The sequence below is a fragment of the Lolium rigidum genome, chromosome 6 (assembly GCF_022539505.1).
Source record: "Lolium rigidum isolate FL_2022 chromosome 6, APGP_CSIRO_Lrig_0.1, whole genome shotgun sequence".
Taxonomy (NCBI): domain Eukaryota; kingdom Viridiplantae; phylum Streptophyta; class Magnoliopsida; order Poales; family Poaceae; genus Lolium; species Lolium rigidum.
This window is the reverse complement of record NC_061513.1, coordinates 332,951,500-332,978,684: the sequence shown is the minus strand read 5'-3', so window position 1 is coordinate 332,978,684 and position 27,185 is coordinate 332,951,500.

Here is a 27,185-nt window from a genome sequence, read left to right as displayed (position 1 = left end):
TGCTCCTCTGCCCCAACCTCTAACCCTAACCCTAACGCAGCAGGGGCATGGTGCGCAGCCCTGAACCGGACGATGGTGGCCTCCTTCTCTACTCTCCTGCAGGCCCCATCTCCGTCAAGCGGCAGCAGCAACAAGCAACGGGTTGAGATTCATCCAGGTTTGCCTCCTCCCTCCTCTCTCTCTCTCTTCCTCTCTATCTCTCTCTGCTCTCACTCTTGTTTCTCCAGCCTGTAGTGGACGGAGGAGGAGAGGGTGTGAGTGCAGCATGGTGTGTGCTGTAGCTGGTTAGATTGGGGAATCAGACACTATCTCCTTAAATCTGTTGGATGTTTTGATTGTGCTGCTACTTATCAAGCACAAGCATTTACACATTCTACACATTCACTAATGACGGAATGGGAGGATTCAGCTCAAGCATTTATGCTTTATGGACTAGAATGCAATGTTAGAATTTCATAGATGATTTTCTTTCAAGGAAATTGGATCCAAGTGAATTAAAATTTGTTGGTATGGTGTCTAACCTTTACAATGCTACATGCTATATGCATATTTTTTCATGCCAACGTGTGGGATCACATAGGAGTTCACAAGGATATCAATCTAGGCAATGTACATGAAGTCATGAGCTCATGCTGTTACACCATATGGAGCTTAATTAGAAGCTGGGTGTTGGGGAGAAGTCATACCAACAAAAGCACACCCACCGCTTATTATTTTGTGGTAGGTTGTACACACTAGAAACCAATTTTCATATGAATCTTTCAAAAACTGACGGAGAAACAACACAAAAGATCATGTCCAGCTGGGTGTACATAGGCTGATGATGTCCACTTCATTTCAAAATGTGTCAAACTCTGAAACACAAATACCTTGAAGCATATACAGATGATCTAAAATTTGAGAAATACCACTAGATATGTTCTGCTGCAAATACTATAACATATAAAAATAAATGTTGCACTTTAAAAGCTACACAAGCAGAGAATTACTACTTCTGTAGACTAATCATTTTTTTACCTACCGATAACTACCGCTTGCTTACATGAAGCTATAACGATGTGTGTTTGCTCCCAAGACAAACACGAGAAACTAGCTCTTGAGATTTTATACAGCTTGTGGTCTCCATGAAATATGATTACTCTTTGTTAACTCTCTGTTAACTCCTTGGTAGCAACTCTCCTGTTTTCAGATCTTAAACTGCAAATACTCATTCATTTTAGGCTCAAGAATTTTTAGCTATATCTGATTTCTTTTTTTGCTTCAGGTTTCAATGTTCTGTACTAATAAGAATGAGGTAAGATGAGATGAGTATTTTAGTTTTGCTGGAGAGATGGAAATTCCCGCCTTCTCAGTTTTCAAGGACAAAGGTGAGACATGTGTTTTATTTTTCAAACTGAAGCACAAAATGTGTCTCTTTGGTTATATTTCCATGTATTGCCGCATATTTTAGTCTCTTCTGGTTTGAAAACTGCAAAATGAAAATGATAAATTTACTGTTTGATGTTTAATTTTATTGGGACCTGTAATTTTTGAGCTGGTTTGTGTTTAGTCGGAATTAACTTTCATTATGCTTACATGGTTACTGATTTTTGAATTGTTCGACATTTTTTAGATCAAATGATTACCTGTTTCCGACCTCCCATCCAGAGAGCAATCAGAGGGAAAGCTTGAAGGCGCTTTAGGTTATATGAACGATGATTCATATGGTCAAGTGTATGTTCAGAGGTATTTAAATCTATTTAGATATTTGATAATATTTTAGATTGATCTTTGGGTGCTTCTTTCCTCTTATTGTATAGATCACTTTAGTTTCACAATTTCTCTTGTCAATCCAATAATTGCCTACTACTATTTCCTGCTACACTCTATAGGCAAAATCTGGTCTAAATCATTCAAACTGAGTTTTGGCGAGGATAGGCTTCTCCTGCTCTTTTAGATTTTAGGCCACCCTGTACTTATTCAGGGAGGAGATTTTAAAAGAAAATAAATGCTAGGTTATATGCTCATAGGTAGATGAGTAGTACGGGAAGAAAAGCTTGGCTATACAATGACATAAGTTGAATCATGAACACATGAAGTAAGATTCTGAACTTTTATTTATGCCAACTAGAAAATCCAATGCACAAGCTGTACAAATATATATTTAGTGCAGCTTTATGCCAGAATGGATGAATAACCTTGCAAGCTCATTCTTGTGATAAATATATCCAGTATACTAGCTGCTAGCATAGTTTTTAGAACAAATTTTGAGGCTAAAATATAGAGTATTTCAGAATGGAGGGAGTATATCCATTGGTTTGGCTGTTCTCTATACCTACATTGTTTGGTCATCTGACCTCTCTCGAGTCTCGACACAGTTCATATCACACTTCCAGTTCCAGATCACGTAAATTGTTAAGTACTATTTGTAAAATGTATACGGTTTATTTTTTCTCCGATCCTTCAACACATATTGGTGGTTCAACTTCAGTTCCCTGAATTACTTCATTTTTCATAGCTGAGGAGCTTCATTTGGTTTAATCTTATAAACTAACTGGAAGCTCCATTTGGTTTAATTATACATGTAAGATTTAGAGGATTTCAGTGGCAACCTTGACCTACACAACTTGACACATACCCAAGACTTGAAGCTAACTATAGTTAGATTTTGTGTGGGCACTTTGCTAAATTGATTAAGCTCTTTTGAAGAGAACTGAAACAATTCCAAGTCAGCGTTAGAAATACCAGTCAGATGAGTAACTAAAATAAGCAATGTATCAAACTCTATCGTCCTTTTAAGATGGTATCTTGCATATACAAAATAAGTTGAGTCAAAGGGTAATGCACTGGATGGGAGAGTGTGCACATCGGTCCAATGACCCATGTAATTTTTTAACCTTTCATTTGTTGATCTCCTGTTTCGGAGTCAAAATTACCACTCCAGGGATGCCCTTGCAGCCAAATATTTATTTAATAAATGATGCGTGTATTTGATTGGGTCACTGCGGTTGTTCATGGTCTGTAGCTGTGCAATGACCTTTATGATTCAATGTAACAATTCAGCCATGTACTTCTTGGCTTACAGCATAAGGAATTATTTAGGAAGCTGTAGAGTTTGGCATGCTCCATCATTTTGAATTATTTACCATCAGTCTTTGGCTCATGTGTTTACAGAAGAAGAGCAATCATAGATCCTTTATGTTCTTAAGTAAGTATATTGATCTATCTTCCTACATATTTTTTTAGTGAATCCTTGTTGCATAATACTGGTAACATATACGGTTTGTATGAACTGACAAAAGATTGTGAAATTATCTTTCTGCTCTAGGTTAGTGGCTCAGTGAACTGCGCATTAGTGTGTCATGGAAGAGCAATGTGCTTGCTCTAAATTTGTACGGCTGATGCTATATGAAATATATTTCTCTACATTCTATATGTCTACTTATTTGCTGAGTACTTATTTGCCATGTTATATTAATGATGTTTAACATAGTGTTTTACCATCCATTTGTGAGCTGATAATTCTTCATGTATCCAGTAAACTGAAACGGATAAGTGTTTGTGCTTCATTTGATGTTTCCTTATCATTATGCTTAATGTAGTGTTTTCTTATCATATTTAATGTGGTGTTTTCTTATCATCATAATTAATGTAGGTATCGCAGTCCAAGGGAGTTTGCAAAATGTTGTCAAGTTAGCTTGCCACTACCAACACCGGAACTCACTCTGTTAGTCTCTTTGACCGTGCAATTGTGCTTCTTTGGAAACTCCATATTAGCAATATCACTGGCATCTTATCTGATTGCTGCAAGAGGCCTTTTTTCTTAGACTGTCATGTTGTTTCTGGGGAAAATCTGAACATACTCTTCACAGCATATAGAGAAAATGCCCGTTGCATGGTCTAAGGGAAGTGACCCTGGTGAAATTTTTATTTCGTGTAGATGACATGCTTGCTGAAATCATAATTTTTTTTCCTCCGGTTGGTGAAAGTCTATACATTTAAAACAGACCAGTTCGCAATTCTTTTCCATCACTTTACAAAACAATCGTGCAAGTGAATTAGTGTAAGCTACTTTGTCTTCAAACAATTTTATTTCTACTGTAGTACATTTCTCTGTTTCCTACACGGTTGCTTAATATGTTCTCTATTTCACACACATACGTCCCAGCACGTGGTTGCACATAACATCTTGCCTATTGTATTTGCTGACTAATGAATGATTTGTATGAATGCTCAACATGGCGTTTGACCATTTTGGTTATTATAAAGTGTTCTACAAAAAAAAATAACAAGGAAGTATACATGTTCCAGCAAGAGAGAACAATTATGCAGCAACCAGGTTTTAAAATATATGCTAACTACCTTCCGTATATTTCTTATGAACTAACCATGTCATTCGTGATTTCGTGTGTTTTATCCTAATTTCATCCGTTTGACCTTGTTCTGTGAAACCTAAAAAGAAATGTATTATCATTACCTGCCTGATTTTTATCATTATCAAACTAACTGTAAATTGGTGTGAATTCTACGGGTCGTGCGCCAAGGCACATCTAAATCTAGTGTATATGAGTATATCATTATCATGGAGCGGAAAATTGAAGCAGCAAAGACATATCGTGTAGTTAATTGTACAAAAGAGTCTTGTATCCTATTTGTACATAAGGCAGTTGCAGCTCAAGTGGTCTGTGGTCAGGTCTTGCAGAGGTCGCAGGTTCGATTCCTCATCCAGCATCAAATTTTTCTCAGGAGGTACTACTTCCACTGTCGGACCGGCGATCTGCAAGGCCGGTTTTTCTCCTGAAACAGTTAAACCGCGGTTCGGCCGGTTTTTAGTGGGTCGTGTGCGCGAGCGGTCCTGTGCGCTTAACAAACCAGTGCATTGAACCGGAAAAAACCGGAACCAGGGCCTGCACTGATTTTACCTCCTGAGAAAAATTTGATGCTGGATGAGGAATCGAACCTGCGACCTCTGCAAGACCTGACCACAGACCACTTGAGCTGCAACTGCCTTATGTACAAATAGGATACAAGACTCTTTTGTACAATTAACTACACGATATGTCTTTGCTGCTTCAATTTTCCGCTCCATGATAATGATATACTCATATACACTAGATTTAGATGTGCGCCTTGGCGCACGACCCCGTAGAATTCACACCAATTTACAGTTAGTTTGATAATGATAAAAATCAGGCAGGTAATGATAATACATTTCTTTTTAGGTTTCACAGAACAAGGTCAAACGGATGAAATTAGGATAAAACATACGAAATCACGAATGACATGGTTAGTTCATAAGAAATATACGGAAGGTAGTTAGCATATATTTTAAAACCTGGTTGCTGCATAATTGTTCTCTCTTGCTGGAACATGTATACTTCCTTGTTATTTTTTTTTGTAGAACACTTTATAATAACCAAAATGGTCAAACGCCATGTTGAGCATTCATACAAATCATTCATTAGTCAGCAAATACAATAGGCAAGATGTTATGTGCAACCACGTGCTGGGACGTATGTGTGTGAAATAGAGAACATATTAAGCAACCGTGTAGGAAACAGAGAAATGTACTACAGTAGAAATAAAATTGTTTGAAGACAAAGTAGCTTACACTAATTCACTTGGACGATTGTTTTGTAAAGTGATGGAAAAGAATTGTGAACTGGTCTGTTTTAAATGTATAGACTTTCACCGACCGGAGGAAAAAAATTATAATTTCAGCAAGCATGTCATATACACGAAATAAAAATTTCACCAGGGTTACTTCCCTTAGACCATGCAACGGGCATTTCATCTATATGCTGTGAAGAGTATGTTCAGATTTTCCCTAGAAACAACATGACAGTCTATAAGAAAAAAGGCCTCTTGCAGCAATCAGATAAGATGCCAGTGATATTGCTAATATGGAGTTTCCAAAGAAGCACAATTGCACGGTCAAAGAGACTAACAGAGTGAGTTCCGGTGTTGGTAGTGGCAAGCTAACTTGACAACATTTTGCAAACTCCCTTGGACTGCGATACCTACATTAATTATGATGATAAGAAAACACCACATTAAATATGATAAGAAAACACTACATTAAGCATAATGATAAGGAAACATCAAATGAAGCACAAACACTTATCCGTTTCAGTTTACTGGATACACAGAAGAATTATCAGCTCACAAATGGATGGTAAAACACTATGTTAAACATCATTAATATAACATGGCAAATAAGTACTCAGCAAATAAGTAGACATATAGAATGTAGAGAAATATATTTCATATAGCATCAGCCGTACAAATTTAGAGCAAGCACATTGCTCTTCCATGACACACTAATGCGCAGTTCACCGAGCCACTAACCTAGAGCAGAAAGATAATTTCACAATCTTTTGTCAGTTCATACAAACCGTATATGTTACCAGTATTATGCAACAAGGATTCACTAAAAAAATATGTAGGAAGATAGATCAATATACTTACTTAAGAACATAAAGGATCTATGATTGCTCTTCTTCTGTAAACACATGAGCCAAAGACTGATGGTAAATAATTCAAAATGATGGAGCATGCCAAACTCTACAGCTGCCTAAATAATTCCTTATGCTGTAAGCCAAGAAGTACATGGCTGAATTGTTACATTGAATCATAAAGGTCATTGCACAGCTACAGACCATGAACAACCGCAGTGACCCAATCAAATACACGCATCATTTATTAAATAAATATTTGGCTGCAAGGGCATCCCTGGAGTGGTAATTTTGACTCCGAAACAGGAGATCAACAAATGAAAGGTTAAAAAATTACATGGGTCATTGGACCGATGTGCACACTCTCCCATCCAGTGCATTACCCTTTGACTCAACTTATTTTTGTATATGCAAGATACCATCTTAAAAGGACGATAGAGTTTGATACATTGCTTATTTTAGTTACTCATCTGACTGGTATTTCTAACGCTGACTTGGAATTGTTTCAGTTCTCTTCAAAAGAGCTTAATCAATTTAGCAAAGTGCCCACACAAAATCTAACTATAGTTAGCTTCAAGTCTTTGGTATGTGTCAAGTTGTGTAGGTCAAGGTTGCCACTGAAATCCTCTAAATCTTACATGTATAATTAAACCAAATGGAGCTTCCAGTTAGTTTATAAGATTAAACCAAATGAAGCTCCTCAGCTATGAAAAATGAAGTAATTCAGGGAACTGAAGTTGAACCACCAATATGTGTTGAAGGATCAGAGAAAAAATAAACTGTATACATTTTACAAATAGTACTTAACAATTTACGTGACTGGAACTGGAAGTGTGATATGAACTGTGTCGAGACTCGAGAGAGGTCAGATGACCAAACAATGTAGGTATAGAGAACAGCCAAACCAATGGATATACTCCCTCCATTCTGAAATACTCTATATTTTAGCCTCAAAATTTGTTCTAAAAACTATGCTAGCAGCTAGTATACTGGATATATTTATCACAAGAATGAGCTTGCAAGGTTATTCATCCATTCTGGCATAAAGCTGCACTAAATATATATTTGTACAGCTTGTGCATTGGATTTTCTAGTTGGCATAAATAAAAGTTCAGAATCTTACTTCATGTGTTCATGATTCAACTTATGTCATTGTATAGCCAAGCTTTTCTTCCCGTACTACTCATCTACCTATGAGCATATAACCTAGCATTTATTTTCTTTTAAAATCTCCTCCCTGAATAAGTACAGGGTGGCCTAAAATCTAAAAGAGCAGGAGAAGCCTATCCTCGCCAAAACTCAGTTTGAATGATTTAGACCAGATTTTGCCTATAGAGTGTAGCAGGAAATAGTAGTAGGCAATTATTGGATTGACAAGAGAAATTGTGAAACTAAAGTGATCTATACAATAAGAGGAAAGAAGCACCCAAAGATCAATCTAAAATATTATCAAATATCTAAATAGATTTAAATACCTCTGAACATACACTTGACCATATGAATCATCGTTCATATAACCTAAAGCGCCTTCAAGCTTTCCCTCTGATTGCTCTCTGGATGGGAGGTCGGAAACAGGTAATCATTTGATCTAAAAAATGTCGAACAATTCAAAAATCAGTAACCATGTAAGCATAATGAAAGTTAATGCCGACTAAACACAAACCAGCTCAAAAATTACAGGTCCCAATAAAATTAAACATCAAACAGTAAATTTATCATTTTCATTTTGCAGTTTTCAAACCAGAAGAGACTAAAATATGCGGCAATACATGGAAATATAACCAAAGAGACACATTTTGTGCTTCAGTTTGAAAAATAAAACACATGTCTCACCTTTGTCCTTGAAAACTGAGAAGGCGGGAATTTCCATCTCTCCAGCAAAACTAAAATACTCATCTCATCTTACCTCATTCTTATTAGTACAGAACATTGAAACCTGAAGCAAAAAAAGAAATCAGATATAGCTAAAAATTCTTGAGCCTAAAATGAATGAGTATTTGCAGTTTAAGATCTGAAAACAGGAGAGTTGCTACCAAGGAGTTAACAGAGAGTTAACAAAGAGTAATCATATTTCATGGAGACCACAAGCTGTATAAAATCTCAAGAGCTAGTTTCTCGTGTTTGTCTTGGGAGCAAACACACATCGTTATAGCTTCATGTAAGCAAGCGGTAGTTATCGGTAGGTAAAAAAATGATTAGTCTACAGAAGTAGTAATTCTCTGCTTGTGTAGCTTTTAAAGTGCAACATTTATTTTTATATGTTATAGTATTTGCAGCAGAACATATCTAGTGGTATTTCTCAAATTTTAGATCATCTGTATATGCTTCAAGGTATTTGTGTTTCAGAGTTTGACACATTTTGAAATGAAGTGGACATCATCAGCCTATGTACACCCAGCTGGACATGATCTTTTGTGTTGTTTCTCCGTCAGTTTTTGAAAGATTCATATGAAAATTGGTTTCTAGTGTGTACAACCTACCACAAAATAATAAGCGGTGGGTGTGCTTTTGTTGGTATGACTTCTCCCCAACACCCAGCTTCTAATTAAGCTCCATATGGTGTAACAGCATGAGCTCATGACTTCATGTACATTGCCTAGATTGATATCCTTGTGAACTCCTATGTGATCCCACACGTTGGCATGAAAAAATATGCATATAGCATGTAGCATTGTAAAGGTTAGACACCATACCAACAAATTTTAATTCACTTGGATCCAATTTCCTTGAAAGAAAATCATCTATGAAATTCTAACATTGCATTCTAGTCCATAAAGCATAAATGCTTGAGCTGAATCCTCCCATTCCGTCACTAGTGAATGTGTAGAATGTGTAAATGCTTGTGCTTGATAAGTAGCAGCACAATCAAAACATCCAACAGATTTAAGGAGATAGTGTCTGATTCCCCAATCTAACCAGCTACAGCACACACCATGCTGCACTCACACCCTCTCCTCCTCCGTCCACTACAGGCTGGAGAAACAAGAGTGAGAGCAGAGAGAGATAGAGAGGAAGAGAGAGAGAGAGAGAGGAGGGAGAGGCAAACCTGGATGAATCTCAACCCGTTGTTGTTGCTGCTGCCGCTTGACGGAGATGGGGCCTGCAGGAGAGTAGAGAAGGAGGCCACCATCGTCCGGTTCAGGGCTGCGCACCATGCCCCTGCTGCGTTAGGGTTAGGGTTAGAGGTTGGGGCAGAGGAGCAGGCCGCAAATGGCTACAGCAAGGCCACCCGCGCGCGCTCCTTCTCCATGGTTGCTCCTCTACCAGATCCTCTCGTCCTCCGTCGGATCCTCCCCTCCGCAGCTGGCTCCTTTCTTGCCCGCCGGCGCCTTCTCCGTTTCTCCATGCGCCGCCAGAAGGAGAGACTATAGGGTCGAGGGGCGGCGACCAGCGACGAGGTGGAGGCGGCGTCGCTGCGCTCGGGATCTTCCTGGCCGGCCCGCTCAGAGGAGGCCGCCGTTTTTTGGGGAGGAGATGAACGAGAGAGAAGAGGATGCGGGAGTTGGTGGCTGCCTCTCTCTCCATGTCCATTTCTTTTGTGGCTGCCTCCGCCGCCGTCGCTGTCGCGGCCGCCATGGAGAAGAGCCTGCGGGCGCGGAGCGGGGGCGCGGAGGGCGGGCGCGGAGCGGAGGCGGCGGCTGGGAGCGGAGGAGGAAGGGGAGAGGGAGCGACGGGATTGGAGCTCGCAGCCACGCGCGACGGGAGAGTCTGGGCCGAGCGGGCTTCACAGGACCCGTGGATAAAAAGTGGGTCTGCGGGAGGGCCTCAGCGCCCTGGACGGAACGACGGCCGAGATCGCGCCACGTCAGCTCGATCGGACGGCCGAAAATCCAAAGCGCTGTGAGAGCTCCATGAGGGTGCAGCAATCATACCGTGGGATACATAGCAGTAGAGATAGCAGCAGAGCCATGCACGCTTGAACATTACAAGGTCATCATTAGTAGTTTTTCCTGAATGCAAAAATGAAATACATGCGTGTGTTAGACTGTTAGATACTTTGCTGTTTTGGACACGGCAAAGTTGGCTACTACTTTGTGAATTGATATGTTAAATTGCAAGTCTAAAATATGTTTTCATACATAATTATTTTTAATTGTAGTATTTATAAGTAAAAACATACTACTCTATATCTTAAAAAACCAGACAGTGAACCGATGAATCAGTGGTTCGACCGGTAAAAACCTGAACCGATACCTTCACCGGTTCGGTCACCGGTCCGGGTTTTAAAACTATGTCTAGTACCTATCCAGTTCAGAACATGTACCTCTAGGCTTTAGCGCTTGAGATCTTAGAATATTATTAGTAGCAGTTCGTGTTGTGTGGTAGTGGTAATATCCCTTTGTTTATTTTTATTTCACATTAATTTTTGCCTTTTCATTTTTATTTAGTGTACAAATGATTGTTCAAAGTATGGAGACCAATTGTCATTTCGGATTGAGTTATTCATGTAATATAATCTGTTTATTTGTGAACAGGGTGAGCAGTTGGACATACACCTCTAGCAAACCGCGCAATAATGATGTTTTCAATTATTACTCAACACTATTGTAATAGAATGCTAGCTGGCTTCCTATGAGGGAATTAGCAGTTGTTATTTGCAGGACAAATAGCAAGTAAATAGGTTCCACCGCTAGAGCCACAGGCTGCCCGCTGCCAGAGCGGCGAGTTCATCGCAAGATAGCTGGCATGTTAAAAATGTGGTGTTACTGAAAGAAGACTTTTTGGTCCACTCTTTCTTGTTTTTGTTCTCGACCTTTAAGCATATGGTTCCATAAGTGACTTGATTGTTATTATTCTTTCAAAATAATAATCATGCGAAGCAACCTATTTATATAAGTATGTTTACTTTTGTTTACTGATTTTCAGGTGGATCTACCTTTCTGAAAGTGCAACAAGTTGAACATTAAATTGTTTATCTTCAGACGATGCAGAAACTGAGCCGATAAGATAAAATTCCATACCTTGCCCATCAAAATGGCTCTTCGAAGATTCTGCTCTCAACCTAGATTAAGGTACCTACTATCCCCAAGCGCTATTTTTTCACTATAGTTCATATGGGCTTGTTAAATACAAATACTTTAGTACATGATATTTAGTTTCAGACACAACATTGTCTTAATTCAGTCTACTCTCACTCTGATTCATTCTCTCACATCTGCTCCCTTTCGGCACTGTTCAAGGTTCAGTGCAAATATCAAATGGTTGCACACATAAAGTAAAGTAAGGACTTTTCTTGCCCAAGTCAGGAGTTAAATAATTGAGGTTGCTTTCTCCTAGCTGCATATACAAACCAGATTATGATCATTGCACATCAGTATTTATTATGTATAGGAAAGAAATACGCAGACATGTTCTTTGCATGCTGAAGACATCCCCTGTTTATGATGTCTTTTGGCATTTTCGCATGGTGATGAGTACAGAAAGTACGTAGTAGCTAGTATTCAGTACACTCTTCCTACTGTATTTTTTGCCAACTGATTCTAAATCAGGAGTTTTTTTTTGCAGACCCAGAACAGCAGCAAGGAATGCTATATTCGAAGGCAGAACATTAGAAGGAATGTATATAGGATTTAGTTACACTGTCATATTTTGAAACAAGATTGTAAGTTGTGTACTCAAAAGAGAATTTTTCATGTATGGAATCGATTTCAGTAATAAATGCTGATTTGTTTGTCCCTCGCATTCAAATTATGCGATTTGTGTGTTTTTCTTTCGTATCATAAGAGATGCATATACTTTTGCCGAGAAAAAAATACTACCATATTTGAAGCGACCAAGCCACTCAGGCTTGAAAATAACATTTATTTTATAACAAAATTATTTGATCCATATATATTATGTTCCAACGGATACACGTGTTGCTCGACTTCTGTTGCCACCTTGCAACGCTCAAACCAATGGTTACCAACGCTCCGATATGCGTTGCATAATAACCTTGCAACACCCAAAAACGCAACGCATACCAAATCCGTTGGTAGGGTGCCTAGCAACGCCTATATTGACATTTAGATACAGATTCAAGCGTTGCTGTAGGGGTGGTTGTGTTGTAGTGTCCTTATGTGCTTCATTGTCGGATCTTGTGAGCTGCCTAACATGATCAAGATCATCTATCTGTAATGCTATATATTGTGTTTGTCGGGATCCGATGGATAGAGAATACTATGTTGTGTTGATTATCAATCTATTACCTATGTGTTGTTTATGATCTTGCATGCTCTCCGTTATTAGTAGAGGCTCTGGCCAAGTTTTTACTCTTAACTCCAAGAGGGAGTATTTATGCTCGATAGTGGGTTCATGCCTCCATTAAATGCGGGACGATGTGACAGAAAGTTCTAAGGTTGTGGATGTGCTGTTGCCACTAGGGATAAAACATTGATGCTATGTCCGAGAATGTAGTTATTGATTACATTACGCACCATACTTAACGCAATTGTCTGTTGTTTGCAACTTAATACTGGAAGGGGTTCGGATGATAACCTGAAGGTGGACTTTTTAGGCATAGATGCATGCTTGGATAGCGGTCTATGTACTTTGTCGTAATGCCCAATTAAATCTCACTATATTCATCATATCATGTATGTGCATGGTCATGCCCTCTCTATTTGTCAATTGCCCAACTGTAATTTGTTCACCCAACATGCTATTTATCTTATGGAAGAGACACCTCTAGTGAACTGTGGACCCCGGTCCATTCTTTTACATTGAATATAATCTACTGCAATACTTGTTCTACTGTTTTCTGCAAACAATCATCATCCACACTATACATCTAATCCTTTGTTACAGCAAGCCGGTGAGATTGACAACCTCATCTGTTTCGTTGGGGCAAAGTACTTTGGTTGTGTTGTGCGGGTTCCACGTTGGCGCCGGAATCCCTGGTGTTGCGCCGCACTACATCCCGCCGCCATCAACCTTCGACGTGCTTCTTGACTCCTACTGGTTCGATAAACCTTGGTTTCTTGCCGAGGGAAACTTGCTGTTGTACGCATCACACCTTCCACTTGGGGTTCCCAACGGGCGTGTGCTTTACGCATCATCAAGCTAAATTTCTGGCGCCGTTGCCGGGGAGGTCAAGACACGCTGCAAGGGGAGTCTCCACAATCCAATCTCTTTACTTTGTTTTTGTCTTGCTTTATTTTATTTACTACCTTGTTTGCTGCATTATATCAAAACACAAAAAAATTAGTTACTTGCATTTACTTTATCTAGTTTGCTTTATTTACTACTGCTAAAATGGGTACTCCTGAAAATACTAAGTTGTGTGACTTCACAACCACAAATAATAATGATTTCTTATGCACACCTATTGCTCCACCTTGCTACTAGAGCAGAATTCTTTGAAATTAAACCTGCTTTCGAATCTTGTTATGAGAGAGCAATTTTCCGGTGTTAGTTCCGATGATGCTGCTGCCCATCTCAATAATTTTGTTGAATTGTGTGAAATGCAAAAGTATAAAGATGTAGATGGTGACATTATAAAATTAAAATTGTTTCCTTTCTCCTTAAGAGGAAGAGCTAAAGATTGGTTGCTATCTCTTCCTAGAAATAGTATTGATTCATGGACTAAATGTAAGGATGCTTTTATTGGTAGATATTATCCCCCTGCTAAAATTATATCTTTGAGAAGTAGCATAATGAATTTTAAACAATTGGATAATGAGCATGTTGCACAAGCTTGGGAAAGAATGAAATCTTTGGTTAAAAATTACCCAACCCATGGATCGACTACTTGGATGATCATCCAAACCTTTTTGCGGGACTGAAATTTTCTTCGCGGAACCTATTGGATTCAGCTGCTGGAGGTACCTTTATGTCCATCACTCTTGGTGAAGCAACAAAGCTCCTTGATAATATGATGATTAATTACTCTGAATGGCACACGGAAAGAGCTCCACAAGGTAAGAAGGTAAATTCCGTCGAAGAAACCTCTTCCTTGAGTGATAAGATTGATGCTATTATGTCTATGCTTGTGAATGATAGGACTAATGTTGATCCTAATAATGTTCCGTTAGCTTCATTGGTTGCCCAAGAAGAACATGTTAATGTAAACTTCATTAAAAATAATAATTTCAACAACAATGCTTATCGGAACAATCCTAGTAATAACTATAGGCCATATCCTTATAATAATGGTAATGGTTATGGTAATTCTTATGGGAATTCTTACAACAATAATAGGAACACACCCCCTGGACTTGAAGCTATGCTTAAAGAATTTATTAGTACACAAACTGCTTTTAACAAATGCGTTGAGGAAAAGCTCAATAAAATTGATATTCTCGCTTCTAAGGTTGATAGTCTTGCCTCTGATGTTGATCTTTTGAAATCGAAAGTTATGCCTAATAAGGATATTGAAAATAAAATTGTTACTACAGCAAATGCCATCCAAGTTAGAATTAATGAGAATATAATATTGATGGCCGAATTGCATGCTAGGTGGGAAAGAGAAGAAAATGAAAAACTAGCTAAAGAGAATAATGTAGCTAAAGTTTGGACTATTACCACCACTAGCAATGCTAATGCTCCACATGTTGCTGCACCTCCTACTAATAATGGTGAAAGAATTGGTGTTGGCAATGTTTCCACTTCTAATGCAAAGCTCGCAAAACCATGGAAGCTGCTAAAACAATTGAAACGCACTGTGATAAAACTGCTGAAATTTTTTCCAACATTGGGGATGATGATCCCATTGCTTTAGATTATAATGGTTTGGATTTTGATGATTGCCACATCTCTGAAGTTATAAAGTTCTTACAAAAACTTGCTAAGAGTCCTAATGCTAGTGCTATAAACTTGGTTTTCACAAAACATATTACAAATGCTCTCATAAAAGCTAGAGAAGAGAAACTAGAACGTGAAGCTTCTATTCCTAGGAAGCTAGAGGATGGTTGGGAGCCCATCATTAAGATGAGGGTCAATGATTTTGATTGTAATGCTTTATGTGATCTTGGTGCAAGTATTTCCGTTATGCCTAAGAAAATTTATGATATGCTTGACTTGCCACCATTGAAAAATTGTTATTTGGATGTTAATCTTGTTGATAATGCTACAAAGAAACCTTTGGGGAGAGTTGATAATGTTCGCATTACCATTAACAATAACCTTTTCCCCGTTGATTTTGTTGTCTTGGATTGAATGCAATGCATCTTGTCCCATTATATTGGGAAGACCTTTTCTTCGAACTGTTGGAGCTATCATTGATATGAAGGAAGGTAATATTAAATATCAATTTCCTCTCAAGAAAGGTATGGAACACTTCCCTAGAAAGAGAATGAAGTTACCTTTTGATTCTATTATTAGAACAAATTATGATGTTGATGCTTCATCTCTTGATAACACTTGATATACACTTTCGCGCCTAGCTGAAAGGCGTTAAAGAAAAGCGCTTATGGGAGACAACCCATGTTTTTACTACAGTACTTTTATTTTATATTTGAGTCTTGGAAGTTGTTACTACTGTAGCAACCTCTCCTTATCTTAGTTTTGTGCATTGTTGTGCCAAGTAAAGTCGTTGATAGTAAGGTTCATACTAGATTTGGATTACTCGCACGAAACAGCATTTCTTTGCTGTCACGAATTTCGACCTGCCTCTCTGTAGGTAGCTCATAAAAATATGCCAATTTACGTGTGTGATCCTCAGATATGTACGCAAATTTCATTCAATTTGGGAATTTTCATTTGGGCAAGTCTGGTGCCTCAATAAAATCCGTCTTTACGGACTGTTCTGTTTTGACAGATTCTGCCTTTTATTTCGCCTTGCCTCTTTTGCTATGATGGATGAATTTCTTTGTTTCATTAATGTCCAGTAGCTTTGTGCAATGTTCAGAAGTGTTAAGAATGATTATGTCACCTCTGAACATCTGAATTTTTATTATGCACTAACCCTCTAATGAGCTGTTTCGAGTTTGGTGTGGAGGAAGTTTTCAAGGATCAAGAGAGGGAGATGATACAATATGATCAAAGAGAGTGAAAGCTCTAAGCTTTTGGATGCCCCGGTGGTTCACCCCTGCATATTTTAAGAAGACTCAAGCGTCTAAGCTTGGGGATGCCTTGGGCATCCCCTTCTTCATCGACAACATTATCAGGTTCCTCCCCTGAAACTATATTTTTATTCCATCACATCTTATGTGCTTTGCTTGGAGCGTCGATTTGTTTTTGTTTTTGTTTTTGTTTGAATAAAATGGATCCTAGCATTCATTGTGTGGGAGAGAGACACGCTCCGTCTGTTGCATATGGACAAATATGTCCTTAGGCTTTACTCATAGTATTCATGGCGAAGGTTGAATCTTCTTCGTTAAATTGTTATATGGTTGGAATCGGGAAATGCTACATGTAGTAATTCTAAAATGTCTTGAATAATTTGATACTTGGCAATTGTTGTGCTCATGTTTAAGCTCTTGCATCATATACTTTGCACCCATTAATGAAGAAATACATAGAGCTTGCTAAAATTTGATTTGCATATTTGGTCTCTCTAAAGTCTAGATAATTTCTAGTATTGAGTTTTGAACAACAAGGAAGACGGTGTAGAGTCTTATAATGTTTACAATATGTCTTTTATGTGAGTTTTGCTGCACAGGTTCATCCTTGTGTTTGTTTCAAATAACCTTGCTAGCCTAAACCTTGTATCGATAGGGAATACTTCTCATGCATCCAAAATCCTTGAGCCAACCACTATGCCATTTGTGTCCACCATACCTACCTACTACATGGTATTTCTCCGCCATTCCAAAGTAAATTGCTTGAGTGCTACCTTTAAATTTCCATCATTCGCCTTTGCAATATATAGCTCATGGGACAAATAGCCTAAAAACTATTGTGGTATTGAATATGTACTTATGCACTTTATCTCTTATTAAGTTGCTTGTTGTGCGATAACCATGTTCCTGGGAACACCATCAACTACTCTTTGTTGAATATCATGTGAGTTGCTATGCATGTCCGTCTTGTCTGAAGTAAGGGAGATTTACCACTCATTTAATGGTTAGAGCATGCATAATGTTAGAAAAGACCATTGGGCCGCTAACTAAAGCCATGAATCATGGTGGAAGTTTCAGTTTTGGACATATATCCTCAATCTCATATGAGAACATTAATTGTTTCTAAATGCTTATGCATTAAAGAGGAGTCCATTATCTGTTGTCTATGTTGTCCCGGTATGGATGTCTAAGTTGAGAATAATCAAAAGCGAGAAATCCAAATGCGAGCTTTCTCCTTAGACCTTTGTACGAGGCGGCATAGAGGTACCCCTTTGTGACACTTGGTTAAAACATGTGTATTGCGATGATAATCCCGGTAATCCAAGCTAATTAGGACAAGGTGCGGGCACTATTAGTACACTATGCATGAGGCTTGCAACTTGTAAGATATAATTTACATGATACATATGCTTTATTACTACCGTTGACAAAATTGTTTCATGTTTTCAAAATAAAAGCTCTAGCACAAATATAGCAATCGATGCTTTCCTCTTTGAAGGACCTTTCTTTTACTTTTATGTTGAGTCAGTTCACCTATTTCTCTCCACCTCAAGAAGCAAACACTTGTGTGAACTGTGCATTGATTCCTACATACTTGCATATTGCACTTGTTATATTACTTTACATTGACAATATCCATGAGATATACATGTTATAAGTTGAAAGCAACCGCTGAAACTTAATCTTCCTTTGTGTTGCTTCAATACCTTTACTTTGATTTATTGCTTTATGAGTTAACTCTTATGCAAGACTTATTGATGCTTGTCTTGAAGTACTATTCATGAAAAGTCTTTGCTTTATGATTCATTTGTTTACTCATGTCATTACCATTGTTTTGATCGCTGCATTCATTACATATGCTTACAATAGTATGATCAAGGTTATGATGGCATGTCACTCCAGAAATTATCTTTGTTATCGTTTACCTGCTCGGGACGAGCGAGAACTAAGCTTGGGGATGCTTGATACGTCTCCGACGTATCGATAATTTCTTATGTTCCATGCCACATTATTGATGATATCTACATGTTTTATGCATACTTTATGTCGTATTTATGCATTTTCCGGCACTAACCTATTAACGAGATGCCGAAGAGCCGATTCTTTGTTTTCTGCTGTTTTTGGTTTCAGAAATCCTAGTAAGGAAATATTCTCGGAATTTGACGAAATCAACGCCCAGGGGCCTATTTTGCCACGAAGCTTCCAGAAGACCGAAGGGAAGACGAAGTGGGGCCACGAGGTGGCGCCACACTAGGGCGGCGCGGCCCAAGCCTTGGCCGGGCCGGCCTGTTGTGTGGGCCCCTCGTGTGGCCCCCTGACCTGCCCTTCCGCCTACATATAGTCTTCGTCGTGAAACCCCCAGTACCGAGAGCCACGATACGGAAAACCTTCCAGAGACGCCGCCGCCGCCAATCCCATCTCGGGGGATTCAGGAGATCGCCTCCGGCACCCTGCCGGAGAGGGGAATCATCTCCCGGAGGACTCTTCACCGCCATGGTCGCCTCCGGAGTGATGAGTGAGTAGTTCACCCCTGGACTATGGGTCCATAGCGGTAGCTAGATGGTCGTCTTCTCCTTATGTGCTTCATTGTCGGATCTTGTGAGCTGCCTAACATGATCAAGATCATCTATCTGTAATGCTATATGTTGCGTTTGTCGGGATCCGATGGATAGAGAATACTATGTTATGTTGATTATCAATCTATTACCTATGTGTTGTTTATGATCTTGCATGCTCTCCGTTATTAGTAGAGGCTCAGCCAAGTTTTTACTCTTAATAACTCCAAGAGGGAGTATTTATGCTCGATAGTGGGTTCATGCCTCCATTAAATGCGGGACGATGACAGAAAGTTCTAAGGTTGTGGATGTGTTGTTGCCACTAGGGATAAAACATTGATGCTATGTCCGAGGATGTAGTTATTGATTACATTACGCACCATACTTAATGCAATTGTCTTTTGTTTGCAACTTAATACTGGAAGGGGTTCGGATGATAACCTCGAAGGTGGACTTTTTAGGCATAGATGCATGCTTGGATAGCGGTCTATGTACTTTGTCGTAATGCCCAATTAAATCTCACTATATTCATCATATCATGTATGTGCATGGTCATGCCCTCTCTATTTGTCAATTGCCCAAGCGTAATTTGTTCACCCAACATGCTATTTATCTTATGGGAGAGACACCTCTAGTGAGCTGTGGACCCCGGTCCATTCTTTTACATTGAATATAATCTACTGCAATACTTGTTCTACTTGTTTTCCGCAAACAATCATCATCCACACTATACATCTAATCCTTTGTTACAGCAAGCCGGTGAGATTGACAACCTCACTTGTTTCGTTGGGGCAAAGTACTTTGGTTGTGTTGTGCGGGTTCCACGTTGGCGCGGAATCCCTGGTGTTGCGCCGCACTACATCCCGCCGCCATCAACCTTCGACGTGCTTCTTGACTCCTACTGGTTCGATAAACCTTGGTTTCTTACTGAGGGAAATTTGCTGCTGTACGCATCACACCTTCCACTTGGGGTTCCCAACGGGCGTGTGCTTTACGCGTCATCACTCGTCGGGGGCGATGGGGCCTTGCCTGCACCTCTTCCTCGGTCGTCGACGGCAGCCTGGTGGTGCTCTCCCTGCACCGCGCCTCCTCCTCGCTGGCTCGCTTGTCGGCGGCGGTCTGGCGGAGTTGTCCTGCACCGCAGCTCCTCCTGGGTGTCGTGAGCGGTTTGTTTTCATGAGATAGAATGAGTGGACAAGAAGAGCCTCTCCGCGTGGTAGTACAACAGAGATTCCCAGTGCGGTCAGAACATTGTTGCGATGCGTTTTTCAAGGAATATAATTACTCACCTCGCATGTTGCACAAGACGACAGCCAGAAAACATACTCACGATGTTTGGTTGCCGTGAGACAGAAAGGGAATCTCAACGTTGATCCAACGATGGCTAGGCCATGCGTACGTACCCCCCTGAACACCAAATCCACTCTCTATTACCATATTCCTTATCAGTCACTTAGACCATCGTATTCTTGTATTGCGTTGTATTGTATGACATCTCATACTAACCAATCTGGTACAAATACCCAAGAACTTCATTGTGTGACCAATCAAAGAATACATTCATAACATGTATATCATCTATATACACCTGAGCTAGACTTTCTAGTCTTTTCTTTCTTTCTGCCAAAATATTTTGTAGTTTCTCTTTTAGCTATCCTCATTCTCAGAAAACACTTCATCTTCAATAACTTCTAGGTCCATTGGTCAGATACTAATAACCTTGAGGTTCTATCCTTGAAGTTGATCATCACATGACAAGTGTTCCAGATTTCACTATTAGTAGCCTTTTAATGTGATGAACAATTTCACTCATAATTTCTATCCATCAAATCATGATGTCTTTCCGAGACCATGTCTGTACATGCTAGGCTCGTAAAGTTTTAACCTTAGTATTCGCATGTGCAAATCTGGCTTGCACCTGTTGTATGCACACGTAGAATCTATAACACCCGATCATCACGTGATGCTTCGAAATAACGAGTCTTAGCAACGGTGCATACTAAGGACGATCACTTCATGGATATGCGAATATCGTTAGTGCCCAACTAGTTGGAGGATTGGGACGCCTAGCGTTTTCAACCTTCGTACATTCCCATAAAACTTATGAGTTTATGTAGTCTCACTAGATTATATTCTATCATCTTGCAATAAGGTCTTAGATATCACATATATCTCATACCTTGCTTATTTCTGAAAACAATATTTCCACTCCTTACTTTTTCAAACGGATTTGAACTTCAAGTTTCACGGAGACAAGATGATTTTAGGTACTAATTGAAACCATTTCTCTTTGAATCAACAATTTGAGGTTTACTAAAAGTTTGCAATAGGACTTAATCATTTCTTGATTCTTTAACAATACGGTACCAGTCCGTAAAGTTACTTGTCAGACTTAACAGTATTTCTATCTCAATTACAAGACTAGCGCTTGGTAGATAACGGATGCCAATTCTACAAATTAATTCAAAATACTATTCAGACTATCTTCATGATAATTAGTTCATGTTTTAATCTAATTACTAATGAACTCCCACTTAATACAACATCCCTCATAATTGTTTAGTGGTACACGATCCATATCCACTACACCAAAACCGATCATCACGAGAGGTGATGTAGCTTCAATGGTGAACATCAACATGTTGATCATATCATCCATATGACTCGTGTTCAACCTTTCGGTTTCCTGTGTTCCGAGGCCATATCTGTACATGCTAGGCTCGTCAAGCAAACCCAAGTATTTCCGCGTGTGCAACATGGCTTACACCCGTTGTATGTGAACGTAGAATCTATCACATCCGATCATCACGAGATGCTTCAAAACGACGAACTGTAGCAACGGTGCATACGAGGGGAGAACACTTTATTATCTTGATATTAATGTGAGGGATCATCTTATAATGCTACCGCCGTGATCTAAGCAAGATAAGATGCATAAAGGATTAACATCACATGCAATTCATATGTGATATGATATGGCCCTTTAGTCTTTGTGCCTTTGATCTTCATCTCCAAAGCACGGACATGATCTCCATCATCAACGGGCATGATCTCCATCATCGTCGGCGTAGCGTCAAGGTCCATGGCGCCGTCTTCATGGTTGTTTACCACATGTAGCAACTATTACAACTACTTTGAAATAATACTACTACATGAAATATAAAGACAACCATAAAGCTCCTGCCGGTTGCCACAATACAATAATGATCATCTCATACATATTCATCATCACATCATGGCCATATCACATCACCAAACCCAGCAAAAACAAGTTAGACGCCTCTAATTTGGTTTGCATATTTTACGTGGTTTAGGGTTTTCGAGTAAGATCCAATCTACCTACGAACATGAACCACAACGTTGATACTAGTGTTGTCAATTGAAAGAGTAAATTGAATTTTCACTATGGTAAGAGAGACAGACACCCGCAAAGCCACTTATGCAATACAAGTTGCATGTCGAGCGTGGAGCAAGTCTCATGAACACGGTCATGTAAAGTTAGCCCGGGCCGCTTCATCCCACCATCCCGCAAGATGCAAAGTACACTAACTAAAAACAACAAAAGCATCAACGCCCACAAATCCATTGTGTTCTACTCATGCAACCAATCTATGCATAGACACGGCTCTGATACCACTGATGGGATTCGTAGCATAGAAAACAAAAAATTTCCTACCGCAAGAACGAATAACAAGGCAAGATCCAATCTAGAAGATGGTAACAACGAGAAAATCATGAGACTAACCCTCGAAAATTTCCAAAGCCTATGAGATTAGATCTCATTGTTGCTGTAGTCGATCACTTGCCGCTTTCGAAAGCGCGTAGAAGATCTTGATGGTGCCACAGTCGGGCAACACCTCCGTACTCGGTCACACGTACGGTGTTGATGACGACGTCCTTCTCCCCGTTCCAGCGGGCAGCGGAAGTAGATCCTCCTCGGAATCCCGCCAGCACGACGGCGTGGTGACGGTGGTGGTGGAGATCTCCGGCAGGGCTTCGCCGTAAGCACCGCGGGAGAATTAGGAGGAGGGAGTAGCTAGGGTTTGGGCGCAGGGTGGTGCTGCGACTTGGGGAGCTAGGGTTGCGACTTGAGGTGCCCTTGGGGTGCCCCTTGGTCCCTTTAAATAGGTGGCCAAGCCCCTTGGGTCGTCCATAAACCTGCCCCCAAGTTTGACTGAGTTCCGATAGGTTTCCGGTTCGAAAACCTACTCCTACTCGGACTCTTTTGCCAATTCCGAAATTGCATTAAGGAAAGACTTATTTTCCCTTAAGGCAACGTGGTTGCACCTATTATGGAACCCTCCAGACATCCTTAGACAGCCCGGGTCGTCCCGGACAATTCCGAAACTTTCCATAATATTCAGGACTATTCCGGTCCTTCCAAAACCTTCTAGAAGCTTCGGTCAAAACACCGGACTTTTTCCGAACCCCGGAAAATGACTTCCCATATATGAATCTTATTCTTCGGACCATTCCGAACCTCCTCGTGATGTCTCGGATCTCATTCAAGACTCCGAACAACATTCAAACTCCATTACATATTCCATATCTACTTAAAACGACATCAAACCTTAAGTGTGTCACCCTACGGTTCGTGAACTATGTAGACATGGTCGAGACTCCTCTCCGACCAATAACCAATAGCAGGATCTGGAGATCCATAATGGCTCCCACACATTCAACGATAACTTAGTGATCGATTGAACCATTTACATACGATACCGATTCCCTTTGTCACGCGATATTTTACTTGTCCGAGGTTTGATCATCGGTATCTCCATACCTTGTTCAACCTCGTCACCGACAAGTACTCTTTACTCGTACCGTGGTATATCATCTCTTTGTGAACTATTCACATGCTTACAACCTAATCAGATGACATTCCACCGAGAGGGCCTAGAGTATATCTATCCTTCATCGGGATGGACAAATCCCACTCTTGATCCATATGCCTCAACTCATACTTTCCGAATACTTAATCCCATCTTTATAACCACCAATTTACGTACCGACGTTTGATGTAATCAAAGTACCCTTCCGGTATAAGTGATTTACATGATCTCATGGTCGAAGGACTAGGTAACTATATATCGGAAGCTAATAGCAAATTGAACTTAATGACGTGATCTTATGCTACGCTTAATTGGGTGTGTGTCCATTATATCATTCATCCAATGACACAATCTTGTTATTAATTACATCCAATGTTCATGATCAGGAAACCATGATCATCTATTAATCAACAAGCTAGTTAAATGAGAGGCTTACTAGGGACTCTGGTTATTTACACAACACACATGTATCAATGTTTCCAGTTAATACAATTATAGCATGGAGTGTAAACATTTATCATGAACACTAAGATATAACAATAACTATTTTATTATTGCCTCTCGGGCATATCTCCAACAGCCTCACCTTACCACCGATGAGCTTGCACCGAACGCGCCGGGGATACCTACATTATCGCTGGTGAATCGAGCACGTAGACGCCGGTGATGTGTTGGGCCGCGAGGCCACCATTGGGCCTCGCTTTACCGCTGGCGAATTCAGCACGTAGGCGCCATGGGTAATGGGAGGCAGGGTGGGCCACCCGGGCAGATTTACCACCGGCGCCCACTGATAGCTTTCTCCTGGGGTAAAGTGGGCTGAATTTTTCCTCCCGTGCGTCACCCCCCCACCCCCGCGCGGAGAAAATACGTCTAAAAAAATAAACAAAAATGAATAAAACTTCAAATTTCAAAATCCTTTTACCTGACGCAACCAACTTATAGGGAAAAGTTGAAAATTTGAATTTTGAATTTTTTTGCAAATACAGGTTGTTGCAAATTAAAAAGTCTTTAACTTTTACGCATGATCGTGGAAAAAAGTTACATCCGAGTTTTTGTTTTTAAAATTCCGAATAGAAATATGAAAGCAGGAAGATTTTAGATTTCAAAAAAATAAGAAATGGTTTTTTATTTTATAATTTCTTTTGTTCAAAGTCTAAGAGTTAATACAGTTCATAGCATACTATTATCAAGGAGTTGCGAGCGCAGTCTTGGAAGCGTGTTGGGAAGTAATGAAGAAGTTAAGCATCCTAAGGGGTGCTAAGGCGTGCTAAGCGTACTTTGACATGAGAATAGGGGTGTGATTAGATATTAGAATGGAAACTATCAAACAATTCATATATCCGGGAATAGAGAAATTCAAAAATAATAAAATTCAAAAAAAATATTTTCAAAATACCTCGCCTTACCCCTAGCGAATAGGCTTGGCGCCAACGCTAACAAAAAATGCTAACAGTAACAAATACCGCTGGCGAATTGGAGAAGGCGCCAGCGATAAGTGCCAGTTACCGCCGGCGAATTAGAAGGCGCTGGGGACAAGGCCTTACCACCGGCGAGGTGGTCGCCGGCGAATACGAAGGCGCCAGCGGTAGGGGTTTCTGGTGCGCCGGAGGTAAGCCTTTTCCTAGTAGTGCATTGAAATTTGCCCCGCAATTGGTCGCGACATTCCGGAGGGTCGAGTTAGCTGGGGACCTTGCTACTCCTGAACAGCCCTCAGACTCTGGTGTTGGGAGGTACAACTCTAGGCGGCATGTATTAGGCTATGGCGAGCAAGCAAAAAACTGCGATCGGTTATCAAAGCCTCGCGTTGTGACGCATGGCGAACCAGGGGTGATCCCGGTGGATTTACCAGATCTTGTGGGGAAAGTGTACAACCTCTGTAGAGTAAAAACTATTCGAATAGTCGTGTCCGCGGTTATGGACGGTTGGGAAGGCTGCTGCTTAGCACTAAAGAGTTTTGAGTTTATAAAGTGTTTTCTCAAAAATGCTTTGGGAAAATGATGCTAGACGGGTGAAAATGTACCTGGGAGGTACGGAGGAAAGTGGAAAAGTTGTTTAGGCCATATGAGATGGCCGGAAAGGAAAGTGGGTCATCCTTACCTATTAGTCTGCAAATGAACTTGTTTTCATAAAGGTTTTCAACAAAGATATAGAGATGTCATACTCTTGAGAGGAACTATCTCTCACTTCTTGTAGCCCTAGTTTAGTGCTTGTTCCTTGCTACTGCCATACTGCATATCTTTTATTTCTCTCTAAGGTGGTTTGCGAGTACATTCAAAACTACTCATTGACATTGTTGTCCTGGCTATTTACTTGGTCAGACTGTGAAGAGCAGTACTACGACGAAGAGGAGTACAACGCCAAAGACATGAACTAGGACGCTCTCCTAGTCAGTCGCCTGTAGGGTAAAGGCCTGACTTGGGTTCGACCACTTTTGGAGTCAAGTTGTTTCCCCTGTTGTTTGTTGAACTACGGCCTTGATGGCCTATGATGTAAGACTCCAGTAATACTTTAAATTCGGTACTGTAATGGATGATGTAATCTGGTATCTGTTCGGTTATGTGTTCACGATGGAATGATCTTGCGATCGTGAAATTGGATACATAACAGGAGTCTTGGACTAGTAAGTCCGGGGCCCCATAATAACAGCCCGCCGAAATCAACTGAGGATGGTCGGATTGGCCTCAAGTTATCGGTTTTTTACCAGCGTACGTACCGGGGAACCGTGTGGGAACAGTGGCATTAAGGGCGTGCAACGCAGATCTCTTTGCCTTAGATGTTGAGGTACTGAGGAAGGTGTGGAAAGCATCGGCACTCTTCTTATTTTCAAAGGGGTTCTTGGGCTTTCCTCTAGCGTCATGCTTGGGATCATACTCTTCCATGTTGCTTGCGTCCTTAGCTTCCTTGGATTCTTCCTTTTGTTTTCCGCCCTTGTCGCATGGTCTATTTTTCTAGCGCATGTGTATCCGGATTTTGGATATACTTTGAGGTTATTGACAAGCCTGCAGTAGCGGTTGGTATGTGTGGACTTGCCATTGGCCTCGAGGTGAGCCAGATAGGGCATGTCCCTATAAACTTCATATGTTGTTGGAGGGTGTGAAACGACGAGATGTCGCCTAGAGGGGGGGTGAATAGGCGTTTAAAAACTATTACTGATTTGGCTTCTAAGATTGCGGAATTAAACTATGTTTATTCTACAAGTACAAATCCTAAATATGCTAGGCTCAACTAAGTGCAACAACAACAACTAGAGCTAAGCAAGATAGGCACAATATATATGAGCAACAAGTGATAGCAAGATATAATAGATACTTTAAGCTCGATGGCTATCACAAGGAAAGTAAGCTCGGGTATAGAAATAACCAAGGCACACGGAGACGAAGATGT